The 13607-nt window shown below is 40.7% G+C and overlaps 1 protein-coding gene across 10 annotated transcripts in view; it reads right to left on the reverse strand.

Moving 5' to 3' along the window:
- LOC127438264 (uncharacterized) overlaps positions 1-13607 on the reverse strand; it is a 67306-nt gene that overhangs the window by 26767 nt on the left and 26932 nt on the right. For 4 of the 10 annotated variants that reach the window (XR_007896699.1, XR_007896698.1, XR_007896705.1 and 1 more), the window contains 4 exons: positions 13242-13565; positions 12935-13144; positions 11011-11067; positions 10813-10902 (listed from right to left, as the gene is read on the reverse strand). The exons of 1 other annotated variant lie outside the window; for it this stretch is intronic. The gene's annotated coding sequence lies outside the window, so the exon portion shown is untranslated. Of the gene's footprint in view, positions 1-7590; positions 7719-7775; positions 7847-10812; positions 10903-11010; positions 11068-12934; positions 13145-13241; positions 13566-13607 lie in introns of those variants that run through there. 5 more of the 10 variants (XR_007896701.1, XR_007896700.1, XR_007896702.1 and 2 more) reach the window with 4 other exon arrangements.

Genomic DNA, 13607 nt, shown 5'->3' on the forward strand with positions numbered 1-13607 from the left:
CCGCCATGTCCGCTCATTATTAATACTTAGGGTATTAATTATCACAAATTTGTTTTGCTGTATTGTGGTCCAACCAAATTGGATTGTTGTGCAATTTCGCCATCGCGGGTGAGACAGCAAGTTCATCCATTAAAGAGTCAAATAACGCGGGACTTTTACGAGCCGTCCACCTGAGTGATAAACTGACAGCTGTTTTCTCTCCCACGATCGCGAAATCGGCTTTAGGGCCATCATCTCTTTCTCTCTTGTACTAACCACACACCCACACCCACACACACACACACACACACACACCTTATGTGTTATAGAATTATTTTTATTTCCATATATAATCATATCACTGTTTAGTTTGTAGTTGTAAGTCGGAAGTTTATTGACTGCATTGTATTAATTATTAATTGATATTACTGCATAAATAAACTTTGTTTATATTACAAAGAGAAGTGTTTTGGTTTGTTTTGCATACGCCTGTGTCATGTTGACGGGATGTCAGTGCTCGGATTCAAACCTTCATTCATTGTTTTTTTTCCCAAAAATCGATATTCTTCGGATGTCAATTTTCCTAAGAAAACAATCTAATATTGAGACTGTTTTACTATTTGGTTATTAGTCCCTGATTTCAGGGTGGTGCCCCATCAATGTTAATCCTTATTAATATTCTATTGATTTTTGATAATTGATAATTATCTTTGATGATTGAATTTGAATGATCAATAAGCTAGTGTTAATTTTAATTAATGTTTCATCGATGTTAACAATTAACGATTATCTTTGATAATTGTTGATTTAAAGGATTTAAAAAAGCTAACATTGATTAAAATCAATGTTCTATTGATTTTAATAATTAATAATTATCTTTGATAATTATTAATTATTGCTAATAACCAAACTTGCTCCTAAATGTAGCACACTACATTTACTGGAGCCCCATATGAGGGTTTTAGTGAGTTAGATTCAATTAATTAATTTAAATATTAATTAATAACTAAAGTATATAGTATAATAACTGATAGTAACACTGATCTAAACAACCAGTAAAGCCCTACATAATAATTGGTGCCCCGTGTGAGGCATCCTACATGCCAGTTCTGTCACAGTGTGTATGCATAAGAATCCAAAGTAATAACTTGAATCATTACTTCTCCTTAAAGTTTGGTTCTGTTTGACAATTTACTTCTCACAACTTGCCAAACATAAGCCAGTGTGGTGTGAAAGTGCTCTTAAGAGTGAATTAGATGTTGGTAAATTTACTATAGTCTGCTTAAAACCTGCTGTTGTTGTTATTTAACTCCTAACGCTTTCATCTAAATGTTACAGAGAGGTGCCAAGTCACTACATTGATGTCCACCAAAGAGAGAACGCAGTGAAATTTGCACATTACATAACAGTAGACCGTAAGCCACAGGTCGAAGCCTCTCAACTGTGCTTTCGTGTTAGCATTATATCAACTGTAAAACAACAAGCTGTCAGAGCCACTCTGTCACAAGAATTTTTACGGCCCCAGTAAAATGAGTCACCAATCGCCCTGCATGACTGGAGCTGAAGCTCCACAGAGGTTAGTCGACCCAGCACTGCAGGATGTAGTTCCTCCATCTCTCCATAGAGGAGAGAGATAACCTTAATGGCTACAATATTAGTCATTGTGATGAAGCATTGCAGGAACAAGTTGATTATGTCATCAACCCGGTCGGGAAGCCAATGTGCAAAATCCTGGACCTAGTGGGCCAAATGTTCCTTCTTCATCACCGCAGAACCCAACTGCAAACCGCCGCGCACCAGGCCCAGCTCGCCCAGCTGCAGAGCAGCTACAAAGCAGTGCAGAGGGAAAATCTCAGCCTGCACCAAGACGTTAGGTGCACCCAAGCTGAGAAAGTCCAGGCACAGAAAGATAATGCCTGGATGCAGGAGGAAAACGAAGCCCTGCGCAGGCAGCTTCAAGCTGCCCAGCTAAAAGTAGAGTCAGATCAGGTAAGTGCAGCTGAAACACACAGCACAACATCTGACATAGAAGAGGGCTGCCTTTTTAGCACTACGCGTAGAAATGTGCCCCTGAGAAACCCAGGAACACACGCTAGGAGCCGAGCTGCCCCTAGTGGTACAGTCTCTGACTTCGTCCTCCTTACGGCCCGCTGGTTGGATGCAGGTGCTTCTCCTTATAGTTGCCCCCCAGTCAGTTTTCATTCATGTCACCTTGCGTTTCAAACCGATTGATTCCACACCACGAAGGGGGGACAATTATTTTCAAGCCCAGAGTGGTGTAAGCGGCTCAAAGGTCCCATTAGCCAGGGAGCTGTACGCAACCCGGAGTCCACCCCCACACGTCGACTGGACTCCTTCCCCACCACGAAGGGGAGGAAGTCGTCCTCATTGCTATAGCGATCCGAGTGACTATGATGTTTCGGATGACTCGGACGACCCGTGGTCATACCGACACCAACGCTTGCGCATCCGACAACTCGGGTCCCTCACAGGGGACATAGAACGCTTTGACCCAAGTAATCAAGATTCAAACATAGACAATTATCTTAGGGAAATTGAGCACTGCCTGGTTGACTTGCCTTACGCTTCGTCACGTGAAAAACTCAAGCTTATATGGAAGACCACGGTAAGGAGTGTCCATGCGTTCATGGAAACGCTACCGACTGGTACACGAAACTGCTACTCAGCTCTGTGTAAAGCCCTACACGAGGAATATTCACTGTATATCGACGAAGCCTCCGCGACCATAGCTGCTTTCGTCATCACCCAGAAGAGGCATGAGCCTCCGCGTGAGTATTATAGACGCCTGAGAACCACGTACTTCCAAGGAAGTAACGCACCAGGTCTGGAGGAGGAACGAGCTTTCAAGTCTCTTTTCCTTCACAACCTCCACGAGTGCGTGCGATATGACGTCACGATGCACTGCAGAACGGGCAACCCCACCATGCAGGAAATCAGAAGATATGTGCAACTGGCATGGGAGACACGTGTGCGCCCTGCCCGAGGGCACGAAGGTGATGCCAGAGCCCGGGGGATCCAAGCCTCAGAATATGCAGACCTAGCGCTTGAAGGCAACAAAATGCCTCGCGTTAAGGTGAATGCTAGAACAGGACCCCAGAGGCGCCGATCACCCCACCAGCAGGGTAGGCAACAGAACCAGGGGGGTGGTGATCAGACACACCCCCAAGGTCACGGCAGGCCTAAACAACAAAACGTTCGCCGGCCGAAAGGAAATGCGCGGTCCGAACGAAAACCCAAACAAGAAGGTGAGTGGGTAGGCAAGGTTTCAAATCCCCTCAGAGAACAAGATTTGAGAGAGGAAATGGAGGATATTAGGAGACGCTTGACTGAGTTAGTAACTAAGCTTGACGTGCTCCGTTGTTCACCAGGTCCGTTGACCTCCTCAAAGGAACACGGCACTGAAACCCCGTTAGTATGACTAGACGATGTACCCCCTCCCGTTAACGCCAAAGTTTACTTTGTAGGTCGGGAAAAGGGGAACAGTGTCCAAGTTGCTCCCCAAAACAGTCACTCCTAACATGCCACACCCTCCTTTCTGACCTTCTTGGGCGATCTGTACCATAAGGGCAATGCCTGACACATGGGTCATTCCGCTCCCACGCACTACTCGACACCGGTTCCGAAATAGTCTAATGGGTTCCAACACCTTCGCAGAGGTGGCTAGAGCAAAGCTCTCCCTTGGCAAACCGTTATAGACCGAGACCTGCAACGTAAGCATCACAAGCTACAGGCAAGATAGGTCGTCTATCACAAAACGGGCCTGGATTGACACCTTTCAAGGGATGATGCTAATAGACCCTGTTTACATATGTCCCATTAATACGGAACCACTGTAAGTTGGCCAGGACCTACTGAACCGATTGGCTCTGCTCATTGACGGCCGTCGTGGACACATGTGGGCTCAGGTTGACATACCGAGACCACTTGGTCCAGAAAACAGTTCGCCAGCTTCAGATACACATGTCGCCATCGTCCAAAAATCCAGCAGAGACGACGACTCCAATAAGAACAATTATAGGGCCTGAATAAAACCCTTCAGGGTACTATAGTCACTGTAAATTTGCACTCTGTTCTTATCAATAACACTTTGCACGCTTTAGGGTCTTTGTCAGAGAAAACAACTTATGCGTGTATCGTTAGAGATCTAATGCAGGACCTCCTCAGGGAAATTAGCTCCTCAGTCAACAGTCTGAGTGATGGAAGGATTCCAGCTTACCTGATCTCCCTAGACCTTGTTGAACAAATCCTTAGATCTGCTACTATCTCCGTTGTGCAACCTTCACAGATACACATGGCATATAGTTTTGGCATTGAAATTCCAATCCATGTAAATCCTCAGAACCTCAAAATAGGATTTATCCTCAATCTTCCATCATAGGCAGAATATATATAGACTAAAGTCCGTATTTAATGTTGGTTTTCAGAGAGGTAATGCACACATTCACCTCAAAACACCACCAACACTCACCGACCATGATGAGGACCCCTCTCTCTACCTTATCTCTAACCTAAACATGTGTACCAAGACAAAGAACATTCATTGGGTTTTTCCAAACGCAACCCCTTTGTTAGAGAGGTGGCTAACTACCTCCCTGAACAAGTGTCATGGTAGCATGTCCATCAAAGATGAAGGAACAGAGACAAAGGTAGAGCAAGCAGGCAATCGTTGGCTCGTTAACAAACCAGCCACCGAAGTCCCAATGTCATACGACTGCCATGATACAGCCATTAAACTAAGGCTACCAAACCAAACGGTGTTTTTAATGGTTCCCCAAGGAGCCACCATGCACATTGACGATATTGTCCTCCATCTCAATGTCGACAAACATGACGCAGAAATTGAGATCATGGATGCATTTAGAGGTCACAGCCTCACCGTTGATGAAACCCTTCGAAAGCAGCTTCAGGCTGAAGGGACGAAATTAGTGAAGTTCAGTCTCAAACCGACTGGCTTGACCACTATATTTCCTAGTCACATAAGCAGATCGTCATCTTACAGAGAACACCCTATCAGTTTGGTTGCCCTCTGGCTCCTCCTTAGTGGTTGGCTCATCGCAATTATTGCACATGCCATGTACAGGTACATTCAACACCTACAGGCCAGACTGGACTCACTTCTCATACAGCTGCATTTTACACACCAGTCTGAGCCCATCCCACAGGTTAACCCCATCATTTCCAAGGATAAGCCTTTTAACCTTTAACCCTCCTTTCCTCTAACATTTTGTTCCTAGTAACCAATGTCAGGTTCTACTTTGATTTTGTGTTATGACCAAAGAACAACAAAGGATTGTGTTATGGTTAATGCTGTGCCTTCCAATAACTTGAAATGTTTATGTGTGATGAATGTAGTTTTAGAATTAGCTAGAAGTTCTATGCCCAGATGTGCCTCAATCTCTGTCCAGACGATAAAGCCTCTGTGAACTCTAATGAACTGTATGGACTGTGCAACCATTTCTCTTTCCTATCAGGAATACATGGATGGCGTAACCCACAGGTTACTGTGAACCGACAAGGACTGTTCGGCCCTTCAGTTGCTCTAAAGATGCTGGACAACAACCAACTCTTCAGAACAAAAGGGGGAATGCTGGGCCTCATGTATTCAGATAGAAGACAAAGGCAGGCCTAACAGTTATAAAAACCTAACTCAAGCCCCCACATTCCAAATCGTAAATCTTGCTGATAAAAATCACGCCAAAATCAAACAAAGGGAGTCCAAAACAGACTGCAAATTCCATGAAGCCTTGCTCACTAAAGGATCGAACTCTCAACTCCTATTGGATGAGGCACACAACAGAACGTCCCTCAAACATGACATCATTAGGAGTTGAAATACCTCTGAAATGCTTCCAGAATTCGCTTCCAGCGACTTTGTTTGCAGCGTGTGGACGCAGCTCTTCGCTGCTCTCCAGTGCAACCTCGTGGCACAAGGAAGTAACGTCCGACTTGAAACTGTAGCCATACAATCTCCATCTCGCTGGACGAGTTGAGATTACTCTGTGTTCAACCGAACACCCTAACGGATCCAAAGGAGACCGCCGAGCAATTCGCATCTTCATCCGTTTGCCTACAGAAGTGAAGAGATTAAAGATTTGTCTTCCATCTTCAATCAAGTCGACATTTCTGAGTTCTCCGCCAGCCCGCCGAGAATCAGCAGCCGTACCGCCCGCCGACAGAGCGAGGAAACGGCCTCCCGTCATCACCCGAGCCTCAAGGAACCGGGTCAGAGTTAAAGGACGGAGGAAAACACATTCAACCTGTGTAATCATGCGATTCTAGTAAGAGGTTTACGTCTGGGCAGAGATAGAATATTATAGTGTGTTATTCTTGTGTTTCAAGGTTTTTTGCTTGTACAGTTTACGGACCGCCATGTCCACTCATTATTAATACTCAGGGTATTAACTATCACAAATTTGTTTTGCTGTATTGTGGTCCAACCAAATTGGATTGTTGTGCAATTTCGCCATCGCGGGTGAGACAGCAACTGAGTTCATCCATTTAAGAGTCAAATAACGCAGGACTTTTACGAGCCGTCCACCACGTCTCTGAGTGATAAACTGACAGCTGTTTTCTCTCCCACGATCGTGAAATCGGTTTTAGGGCCGTCATCTCTCTCTCTCTCGTACAAACCACACACCCACACCCACACACACACACACACACACCTTATGTGTTATAGAATTATTTTTATTTCCATATCTAATCATATCACTGTTTAGTTTGTAGTTGTAAGTCGGAAGTTTATTGACTGCATTGTATTAATTATTAATTGATATTACTGCATAAATAAACTTTGTTTATATTACAAAGAGAAGTGTTTTGGTTTGTTTTGCATACACCTGTGTCATGCTGACGGGATGTCAGTGCTCGGATTCAAACCTTCATTCATTGTTTTTTTTCCCGAAAATTGATATTCTTTGGATGTCGATTTTCCTAAGAAAACAATCTAATATTGAGACTGTTTTACTATTTGGTTGTTAGTCCCTGATTTCAGGGTGGTGCCCCATCAATGTTAATCCTTATTAATATTGTATTGATTTTTGATAATTGATAATTATCTTTGATGATTGAATTTGAATGATCAATAAGCTAGTGTTAATTTTAATTAATGTTTCATCGATGTTAACAATTAACGATTATCTTTGATAATTGTTGATTTAAAGGATTTAAAAAAGCTAACACTGATTAAAATCAATGTTCTTTTGATTTTAATAATTAATAATTATCTTTGATAATTATTAATTATTGCTAATAACCAAACTTGCTCCTAAATGTAGCACACTATATTTACTGGAGCCCCATATGAGGGTTTTAATGAGTTAGATTCAATTGATTAATTTAAATATTTATTAAAAACTAAAGAAATAATTATTAATTATTTCTGATAGTAACACTGATCTAAACAACCAGTAAAGCCCTACACTGTCATGCATTACAAAGCATTTATAAAACACGGAACAGTTTCACCGTTGGAAAATGCGTCAACTATGTAACAACCATTATGTCGTGTCTTTGTTTAAACAAGAATAAAAAGTAATACCTATTACACAAACAGACAAGGAATAAATATAAATTAGAGTGATTACTTACCACACTGTCACAGACAGCAGTATCCGTGGTGTTTGTGGAGGAGGTTCATTTTCTTCAGATTCGGGATCAGACTCTGGCTCAAACATGTATGGTTGAATTCCTCCTGTTGCCATTGTTAACCATCTGAACTTTTCAAAACAATTCCACATGTGTAAATGCAGGGGCGTTGACACATCTCATATGCAAAGATGGTACCCAATCATAGCAGTGGACGTTTACATTGAAGTCTTAAAGGAGACACGACCTGAAAATTGAGCTTTTTAATCAGAGGGCCAAAAACAGGATAGAAAATGGACAATTATTACTATTTTTGATGAAAAAAATCTTACTAACATTATAAGTGGACCACAGTGAACTTTATAAAATAAAATACAAATTTAGTGCATGACACCTTTAAAAAATTGTCCAGGAGAAAAATTATTTCTATCAATCTTCACTTCACTTTTAATAAACACTACTTTTTGTTAAAAGAACGAAGTTGCAATCATTAGAGAAAGACAATATATTTCTGTCAAGCATTTTCTTCCCCATAATTAACTTAAGCCTTTTCAATTTTTAAAGCTCAAAGAACTGGTTTCCTGTAAAAAAATTGAGTCATCAGTTTGTAGGCAGAAGGCTATATGACTAATGTGTCAAAAATGTTATTTTATATTTAGTATTATAAAAAAAAATAAAAATAAAAAAAATCAGTACAAGTCATCTTAGTAACCATGCATTAAAATAGATTTTTATGGGAGAGAAAATGCTTAACATGAAATAGTGTATTTCTCCTTGGATTACAGTGTACTAAACCGCACTGTACTGTAGCTTACTTTAAATAAATGCTGCAGTTTTTCTCACAGTCATTTAGCTGAATCTCTCTTCCAGAACGAGCACTAAGATATGCAATGTTATGAAATGTCATGAATAACTGGTGTTTTTGAAATCACAATGGTGATAAACAATTATCATGCACTCGAATGCTATACAGTATGTTTGACATAATTCTCCTCCTTCTGACTGAAAACATGACAAAAGACGTGCGCTGGTTTTCAATGATCCTTTCCCCGGCCACTTCTTTCAAGTGTGGAGTCCGAGTAACTTCTAACAGTCGATATATCACACAACTCACTTAAAAGGTGTGTTTCAGGTCCATTTTCCTGTTTATGAAACATTCTCGGCAGTTTGGGTGTGTGACACTAAATTACGGGGCAAATGGATTTCTGTACGGATTTCATACAGAACGCAACTTTGTTCCCTTAAATACGGGATGATCCCATATTATACGGGATAGTTGGCAACCCTAGTGATGATACATCTCAAAAACAGGAATAACCAACACTCCTGGAAACAATAAACATTTTGATTTTTTTTTTTTTAATCTTATTTTCTATAGCTTGGTATTATTTAAAATGTCATAACTTAGTCCAGTAGTTCCCAACCCTGTTCCTGGAGGCCCCCCAACACTACACATTTTTGGATATCTCCCTAATCAAACACACCTGATTCAACTCATCAGCTCATTAGTGACGACTCAAAGATGTGTCAGAAAAGGGAGATATACAAAATGTGCAGTGTTGGGAGGGGCCTCCAGGAACAGGGTTTGGAACCACTGACTTAGTCCCACTGTCCACATATGTGGACATCGATATTTAGGAAAACTATTTGCTCTATTTACTCAAGTTTATTAGGTGCTACTAGTTACAAATCAAAAAAGGAAATGGAAAATGCACACAACACCCACGCTCGGGTCTCTATTCTTTATTTTGGATGATACATTGTAAATAAAACTTCAAGAATATTTTGCTAAAAATTTAACTCTAGGCCTATATTATCATATTACAAAAATTATATTAAAAAGCTGCAACTGGTGCTACATTGGAAATTAAGAGATCTTTACTTGACTGGAATTTGGCAGTATGTTGTAAGAGTTGAACAATTTCCCTTTTTCTGTTTATAGAATTAAATTCTTGTTCATGTCAACTTACTGCTTTGTTGTTGAATCATCGACAGCTGCTACTAATTAGATTTTAAAATGTGAAGATACCTATTTCAGTAGTTAAACATAGATAAACAGTTATTTGCCTATTATTTTAGGATGATTCTTTTCTGTAAAGCACTGATAGCTGAACCTTAAATTTAGTAGGAAGAGACATTTATTGGGGTTTGGTTAGAAAAATTATTTGTACACACATAATTTATGTTATTTATTTGTATATTGTATCATTGTAAATAAATTAGCCAAGATACAGTACAGCAACTTCTGATGTTTTACTTATTATTAACTTAAAAATTATTTGAAATATATATATATATATATATAAAAGGTTATAATTAAAGTATTAAACGTTCACTTTGTTCTTCTCACATTCAGATCTGTCTTACTGAGCACTTGGTGATGATGTTTCATGTAATTTTTTAGAGACTGATACAGTGCTTGGCGATGAACAACTGAACATCTTTTAACTGGCTGGATTTCTATTCCTACAACCGTCATACTGTGCACTGCTATTTTTCCCTTGAATTTTTCCAACCAGTTGTCCATTTCCTCCTGTCTCTAGTTTATCCCATTGGTTTACTGCTCCAAGATCTAATACTGTAGGCAGATACCTAGGTGCACCCAGTTGTGCCTGGCCGGCTACTCGACCTTACAGGCTCTATATGCAGGGCTGCATTAACCCACAGGCTTAAGCCCTGGGTCACGGCATCCGCCACCATTTCTAATCTGTTTTGGGTGAGAACAGATCAAAATGTAACTTCTTTTTCACTGTACATCTTGCCATTGCAGTCTCTAGGCACAATCATGATTTCAAGATCGATATTTTATAGTGCGATATCACACGTGAAGTTAGTGAGAATCTGACATACAATGTGGACTGACATACAAGTTTTGTGTTAATACCTCTGATAATTGTGAGACTGCAGTGTAAAGACAACAGCAGACTGAACGAGTAGTCAGTAGATTTTCAATCTTTAATCTTAAATTTCTTAAGTATGAAATGTATAAAGCCAAGAACAGATATCACACCTAAGGCTGATATTATGTACAAAACAAAGTTTGAATGTAGTCAACACATTAAGCTATAATTCTTGTATATGAGCATTAGATTATGTAGACTGAGCTGTCATTGATATGTCATTGAATATGACATCACTGTATGAATCACTGATCTGCTGTTGACAGTTCTAAATGAATGTTGCTAGGTGATAATCTCAAAATAACAGTTGTGACAGTATAATGGGAGACTACAGAGTCCTCAAACAATTACATTAGTGCACCATTTCTGATGGAGAGTCAGCAGATTTACATACAGTCATGTGGAATGCCAGATTCTAAGAATGACAGGCACAAAGAAAGAGAAAGGGATAAGAAATAATAACACAGTTGGTAATTGCTTTTCTTGTTTAACATTTGGAAGCTCTATATTCAGAAATGCTCACCTCATAATTTCTGTCTCTGTCCCTGAGTTCAAATACCACAATTTACAGTCAGAAAGTCTGAAAGAAATTCAGAATATCCAGTTTAATGCAGTTTAGTGAATTATGCTATAAAAATGTACTTACCACATCCACAGAGCTGCTATTAGTAGAAACTGGGGTAAAAACACTACCAGAGTGACTGTATAATGTCCAAACGCAGTGCTGTCCATTGGTTTCTTAGAGAAATCTATGTACAAGACATACAGTGCATCCGGAAAGTATTAACATCGCTTCACTTTTTCCACATTTTGTTATGTTACAGCCTTATTCCAAAATGGATTAAATTCATTATTTTCCTCAAAATTCTAAAAACAATACCCCATAATGACAACGTGAAAGAAGTTTGTTTGAAATCTTTGCAAATTTATTAAAAATAAAAAACGAAAAAATCACATGTACATAAGTATTCACAGCCTTTGCCATGACACTCAAAATTGAGCTCAGGTGCATCCTGTTTCCACTGATCATTGAGATGTTTCTACAACTTGATTGGAGTCCACCTGTGGTAAATTCAGTTGATTGGACATGATTTGGAAAGGCACACACCTGTCTATATAAGGTCCCACAGTTAACAGTGCATGTCAGAGCACAAACCAAGCCATGAAGTCCAAGGAATTGTCTGTAGACCTCCGAGACAGGATTGTTTCGAGGCACAGATCTGGGGAAGGGTACAGAAAAATTTCTGCAGCATTGAAGGTCCCAATGAGCACAGTGGCCTCCATCATCCATAAATGGAATAAGTTTGGAACCACCAGGACTCTTCCTAGAGCTGGCCGCCCAGCCAAACTGAGCGATCGGGGGAGAAGGGAGGTGACCAAGAACCCGATGGTCACTCTGACAGAGCTCCAGCATTTCTCTGTGGAGAGAGGAGAACCTTCCAGAAGAACAACCATCTCTGCAGCACTCCACCAATCAGGCCTGTATGGAAGAGTGGCCAGACGGAAGCCACTCCTCAGTAAAAGGCACATGACAGCCCACCTGGAGTTTGCCAAAAGGCACCTGAAGGACTCTCAGACCATGAGAAACAAAGATTGAACTCTTTGGCCTGAATGGCAAGCGTCATGCCTGGAGGAAACCAGGCACCGCTCATCACCTGGCCAATACCATCCCTACAGTGAAGCATGGTGGTGGCAGCATCATGCTGTGGGGATGTTTTTCAGCGGCAGGAACTTGGAGACTAGTCAGGATCGAGGGAAAGATGAATGCAGCAATGTACAGAGACAACCTTGATGAAAACCTGCTCCAGAGCACTCTGGACCTCAGACTGGGGCGAAGGTTCATCTTCCAACAGGACAACGACCCTAAGCACACAGCCAAGATAACAAAGGAGTGGCTACGGGACAACTCTGTGAATGTCCTTGAGTGGCCCAGCCAGAGCCCAGACTTGAACCTGATTGAACATCTCTGGAGAGATCTGAAAATGGCTGTGCACCAATGCTCCCCATCCAACCTGATGGAGCTTGAGAGGTCCTGCAAAGAAGAATGGGAGAAACTGCCCAAAAATAGGTGTGCCAAGCTTGTAGCATCATACTCAAAAAGACTTGAGGCTGTAATTGGTGCCAAAGGTGCTTCAACAAAGTATTTTTTATTTTTAATAAATTTGCAAAGATTTCAAACAAACTTCTTTCACGTTGTCATTATGGGGTATTGTTTGTAGAATTTTGAGGAAAATATGAATTTAATCCATTTGGGAATAAGGCTGTAACAGAACAAAATGTGGAAAAAGTGAAGCGCTGTGAACACTTTCCGGATGCACTGTATGGCTTTGTCACAAAAACAAGACATATTCCTTATTTCAAAACTCCAGAACTGTCAAATTAAAGAGGTCATCTTAATGAGAGCACATATTTTACTCTAAACCACATGTATCAGAGAGTTGTGTTACCTCTTACAGCACAGGAATACTCATGCAGCTCCTCTCTGCTGACTGAGTCCAGGTACAACTTGTTTAATTTTGTGACTCCATCTGTTACCTGTTGTCCATTCTTGGACCAGATGTAAGTATGATTGTTATTCAGAGCGCATTTGGTTGAACAGCTTAATATCACTTTCTCTTCCTCTGATACAGTGGCCGGGCTGCTTGTCACCTGTGTATCTGATGAAAAAGGTCAGTGTGTTGATCTCTGTCAATGAGCATCATTTAACATAGTGAAAACACTTACTCGAACAGTAAGAGAAGCTCTTACAGTTACCTGTGACAGACAGAATGACAGGTGAACCATTGTAAGAGTTTCTATTAGTGATGATCCTGAATTTATATTCTCCAGAGTCGCTCATTTTGACATCTTTGATTCTCAGTGTGTTCCCCACATACTCCACACAACCAACAAACCACGACTCTTTACGCAGGTCCAGGATTTCCGTAATGCCAGGACGAATGTAATATCAGAATGTTTTATTTATTGTATAATCACTGGGATGTGAGTATGAAGAGGAAATGTCTACTGTTGAGCCCACCAAAGCACAGACTCTTCTAGAGGTGTAAATCACATTCCAGCAGCTACTATTAGAAATGTCTGAAAGAGTCACAACATTGCTTGAAAACATGTATATGTAGT

Source organism: Myxocyprinus asiaticus, chromosome 49, assembly GCF_019703515.2.
Source record: "Myxocyprinus asiaticus isolate MX2 ecotype Aquarium Trade chromosome 49, UBuf_Myxa_2, whole genome shotgun sequence".
Classification (NCBI taxonomy): Eukaryota; Metazoa; Chordata; class Actinopteri; order Cypriniformes; family Catostomidae; genus Myxocyprinus; species Myxocyprinus asiaticus.